The following is a 5,751-nucleotide window of genomic DNA, read 5'->3' on the forward strand; positions in this document are numbered from 1 at the left end:
ACTATCCGCCGCAAGGAACCGCTATCTATCGGTGCCGAGTGTGCAGAGGAGTTCATGCACTGCGGAAGTGCCAGCAATTCCTCAAGCTGACGGCCGAGAAACGCCTGCGAGCAGTACTTATCAATAAGTACTGCAGTAATTGCTTAGCCCATGAGCATTCCGGGCGCTCTTTCCCGCAGTGCGGGAAAGTGTCGACTTTGCCAAAGGGACCACCACACGCTTCTGCATCTGCACAATGAAGGGGGCCGTCGAAGACGCTCACTTCAACGTCACAAGCGTCGGGACCGATGGTGTGTGCACAGCGAGGCTCCAGTCGATCAGGGGGCCGTTGGACGAGGAAGTCATCTTCCACGTTGATTCCCAGCTACAGCAGAGATCGCCTGCACGGGAAATCGATCCGACGGCATACGAAGCCTTCGCAAACCTCGCCCTGGCGGATGAACGCTGGTTTAGGCCGAGTACCATATTCTTGGTATTAGGGGCCGAAGTGTATCCTCACATCATCCGTTCGGGATTCATTGCTGGTCAACGAGGATCCCCTGTCGCCCAAAATTCCGCCTTTGGATGGATTTTGTCGGGCCCGTGCGGCCATTGACAAAAGGCCCAAGTTTGCAACTGCGTTGCAAGGGGGCCGGGATGTTCATGCTGAATTCATAATTCACAATATATAATCACATATGTATGTACATATTCATAGTATATACTAACATATCATACATATGTATATCGATAACCACCGACTGTGCCAGCACTTGAGAATTTTTGAGATGGGATTTTCAATGGAACTTCGGGCGGAGCCGAAGTTGATATACCCTTGCAGTTGAGTCGCAGTCCGCTACGTGGCGCCACGCATCTTATATTATTAGATAAATAGCGGATCGTATATAGTCGGCCGATCCTTATGAAATTTGGCATATTGAATTATTTGGCTCAAAGAGTAATCTTTACCAAGTCCCATCTTTCTAACTTAATAAACACCAAAGTTATGCCAATTCCGATCGTTCTATGACAGCTATAGGATATAGTCGGCCGATCCCTTTGAAATATTGTACTTAAGATATTTTGGTCAAATATAACATGTGTGGAAAGTCCCAACCCTCTAACTTAAAAAACACCAAAGTTATGGCATTTCCGATCAATCAGTTGTATGGCATCTATAAGATATAGTCGATCGATCCGGGCCGTTCCGACTTATATACTACCTGCAAGGAAAAAAAGGATGTGTGCGAAGTTTGATGATCATGATTATATGATCAAGAATATATATACTTTATAGGGTCGGAGATGTCTCCTTCACTGCGTTGCACACTTTTGACCAAAATTATAATACCCTCTTCAAGGGTATTGTTGGGACTTGTGCCAGCATCAAATATCATAATTATTTCTATGTAAGTCTCTCAGTGTAACTATCTGCAGTGGTCCACTAATTGCCCGTTATCAGCTGTTCCATATTCTTTGATTCTCCCAGATTCGCATGCGCTTTGTTGTTCTTTTGTAGCGCTTGCACTTTGGGAGCTTTGATGGAGCTTCTGCGCAAGCTCTTAGGTTTCATGCACTTGTTATTCGGCATTGTTTTGGATCGGCCGCGGAATTTGTTTTGGGGTTAAATTGACCCATAATAAATTGAATTATAAAATTGAACCTTGTCTATTAATTCGGCCGCTTTTTTTTTAAATGCGTTAGTAATATATTGACCAAATTTAAATTTATTTTCCAAAAATTGCCTGCCAGGTTCAATGCCACTATTCGTCTACGTTTTGAATAGGAATTTAAATTTTCTTTTTGAAATTACCTTATTAAATTAATGCTAAGCCGCCTTAAAAACGACATGATAAAAACATTAGATATTATATTTCTAATGTCATCTAATATAATAATATTTGTCGGGTCAAGCAGCCGGCAGAAAGTTTGGCCAGCAAATAACACAGGCCGACAATTTCCAACTTTTTTTTTCCTCCACGCATAATTTTTCCTGCTCCATAACCTTTAGGCTCCCCTGAACCAAAGTCCAGAACAAAAATAGGTTCTATCACCCACAGTTTCCGCGGTACACCTAAGAGAAGAAATTGGTCAAATTTTACTATATATTGAATTATGTAGGCCGTGTAATGAAGATGACCATTATTGTTTCCAGAACATATCATTTTTGAAATGTATGTGTACCAAGTAAAATTAAAAAAGGGTATCTAGCAGTTACCATATCTTTGAAATACTCATCCAAAGTTGAAATCTCAGATTTTCTACATTATTTTTTGGTCTTCTATGATTTTTTCCCAAACATCAAGCAGTCATGCGCTAGCGTTTGTCTCGCGTTGAGCCGCCCACCCGCATAAATTTTCTAATTCGGTCATCAACCCTACTAAGTCACATATGTACATATATCATTTATAAAAACACCAAAACAATTAAATATATTGTATACATATTTATAAATCGAACTCTGCTTGTTTTATTAAAACCAATATTAAGAACAAAAAAATATGAAAGAAAAGCTAACTTCGGGCGGAGCCGAAGTTGATATACCCTTGCAGTTAAGGTTGTGCCATTTTCGATCGTTTAGACATAGGGCGGCTATAGGATATAGTCGGCCGATCCTGATGAAATTTGGCAGGACAAATAAGATTGTCCAAAATGGAATCCATAGAAAGTCTCATCATTCTAGCTTAAAAGACCCCAAAGTAATGTCAATTATAAACTACCTGCAAACAAACGAAAGAAGTGTGCAAAGTTTTAACTGGATTGCTCTAAAACTGAGAGACTAGTTTGCGTAGAAACCGACAGACAGACGGACACACGGACATGCACATATTGACTCAGGAGGTGCTCCTGATCAAGAATATATATACTTTATAGGGTCGGAGATGTCTCCTTCACTGCGTTGCACACTTTTGACCAAAATTATAATACCCTCTGCAAGAATATAATAAAGCGCCAAAAAACGCTCCGTCGAAGTGCAGTTGTCCTTTTTGAGGATCTTCAACGATTCAACGATGCGGCGAGGGAGGCACGATTCATCCTAGATCAGGAGATTATGCGGCGCTCCAGTTTGTTGCCGGCGAGTTCGACGCTGATCTACGCATCTTCTACCACCAATTTCGATGTGTCGGTTGGCAGAACTTTTTGGATCTGGCCTTGGATCTGGGCACCTATCTCGGCATTGCAATTCGTCAAGCTGCCGTGCTTGTGGGCGCAGGCATCATAGTTTGCTGCATTTTGGTGGCAATTCGTCAGCTCAAGGCCAACAACCCTCTCCTGAGGTTTCCGCATCTAGCGACGCTGTTTCTCGGTCAGCGTCCGCTCCCGTTAATTCTATTGTCGCCAAGGATCGTTTTGGTGATGTGGTGCTGCTAGCCACTGCCAATATTTTGGTCAGGAACCGCTCCGGAGTTCTACTGCACTGCCGAGTGATGCTCGATTCTGGTTTGCAGGTGCATCTAGTCACCTCAAGGCTGGCGAACCTGCTGCAGCTGCGGAAGATAAGGTCTCCGGTTTTTGTATCCGGTATAGGTGACGCATGGTTTTCTACCGATGGGTTTTCTGTGCAAGTCAGCTTGCGATTCGAATGCTCAGACTACTCGCCGCAAGTAACTGTGATCGCCCAATTTTGCATTGAACGTCAGCTCTTGGAAAATTCCCGCCAATGTAAAGCTAGCAGATCCTCTCTTTCACCAGCCGCAGCGAGTTGATTTGCTAATTGGAGCTGGATTATTTTACGAGCTGCTTTGTTAAGGGCAAATTCATTTGTCTCCTGGTTTGCCCTCAATTCAAAAAACTCGACTCGGATGGGTTGATTGTGGAGGCAGAGTTCTTGACAATGGCAATGTTCTCATGGCTGCTGAGCGATCGGGTCTGATCTGCTGATAGGGGCCTTTAGATGAGCGGCTCGATAAACTTCTTCGACAGTTCTGGGAAGTAGAAACCTGCACTGATCCGATAGTTAAGGCGTCAAAGGAGGAACTGGGTTGCGAGGGTCTCTTTGTTAAGAATTTCGTGCGGTTAGAAGGTGGTGCCCATACAGTCAGGTTGCCAATTAAACATAACTCCGGTTTATTGGGTTATTCGTACTCACAGGCTCTACGTCGTTTCCAGTCATTGGAGAGCAAATTGTCTAATTAGCCCGAACTGCGCGCTCAGTATTCTGCCTTTATAAAGGAGTATCTTAACCTAGGTCATAAGTCCCTGGTTCTGCCGGAGTTGCATCGAGATTGCAAATATTTTCTGCCACATCACTGCGTGCTAAAGAAGGACAGCACCACGACGAAACTTAGAGTAGTGTTCGACGTTTCCGCTTTTACCACCTCCGGTTATTCTCTAAAAGACATAAAATTTTCTGGGCCGGTCATCCAACCTAAGCTTTTTCACATCCTGCTGAGGTTTCGTTCGCATCCGCTAGCGCTGACTGGCGACATTTGTAAGATGCACCGTTGTGTGAGAATGGCGTCGTCTGACAGCTTCTTGCAGTGCATTCTGTGGCGAGATTCCCCTCTGGAGGATCTACAAACATATAATTTTTGCACACTGGGGGTGGGATCCGAAACGGCGGATCACCCTTCATCACCCTAGCGTGATGAACGGCGTGCCTAAAGAGGATCGGGAGTCTTTTGATGACGAAAACGTTAGGATTGGCTTGGGATCCTTCCACTGATAAGCTGCTGCTTTCGTTTTCTGCTTTTCAGTCGTTTCTGCTCTTCGAAGCCGTCACGACGTTCTGTGCTATCATCAATAGCGCGGTTATACGATCCGTTGGGCTTTGTTGGTCCAGTTGTTACTAAAGCAAAAATATTTCGACAGAAGCTGTGCCGAGAACACCTTTTTTGGGATGAAAGCTTACCTCAGGTTTTAACACCGAGTGGCAGGAGATCTGCCGGAGCTTCAGTGCAGAACGAGCAAAATTTCCTCGGCTGCCACTTACGACTGGAGCACTCGTGTAGATTCATGGATTTTGTGATGCCAGCATTGAAGGCTACGGAGCAAGTGACTTGGAAACTATGGTCGCCAGGGGCTGAGAACCGCCTTCTATGCGCGAAGTCTCGAGTACCGGTTCTTAAGACGTTAACTGTGCCGAAGTTAGAGATAGCTGGAGCTGAGTTGTTGGCGAGAATGATGACAGAGGTTCACAGTCTAGGCGCTTACAAAGGGAAGTATTTTTGTCGGTGCGACTCTTCAGTCGGAAGAGTAAGTTTAGGAGGTTTATCCCTTCCCTTTCTCCCCACTTTGGCGGCTTGTGGGAAGCTGCTGTTAAGACCTTCAAGTATCATTTTTACATGGTCGTGGGCTCGGTTGTACTAAAGGCTGACGATTTGCAGACGCTGGTGTACAATATTGCTGCAGTGATTAATTCAAGGCCATTAGTCCCTCTCTCTGAAATCCCTGCTGATCTGGATGTCCTGACTCCTAATCATTTTATTCACGGAGGGACTCCTTCTAGTTTCAGTAAGCCAGTCCTGACAAAACTCAACATAAATCGGCTAGATGCTTGGCAACGCGTCGTCTTTCTTCGGCAGTGTTTCTGGTCCAGATGGAAAGAAAAGTATTAACCCTGTTGCAGCATCCCTGGTCAAGGAATAGTAGTAAATGACATCGTGCTGGTGAAGGCGAAAACTTGCCTCCAATGAAGTGGCCCCTGGAGAGGGTGACGGAAATGGTCGTCGAAGATGGACGGCGGACGGCGTCCGGAGCTACAAGGCGGGCAGTCAACAAATTGTGCCTGCTGCCCCTTAATGATGCTGTTGAAAGCCCATCTTCTATCTT

This window comes from Drosophila ananassae (assembly GCF_017639315.1).
Source record: "Drosophila ananassae strain 14024-0371.13 chromosome Y unlocalized genomic scaffold, ASM1763931v2 tig00000092, whole genome shotgun sequence".
Lineage (NCBI taxonomy): Eukaryota > Metazoa > Arthropoda > Insecta > Diptera > Drosophilidae > Drosophila > Drosophila ananassae.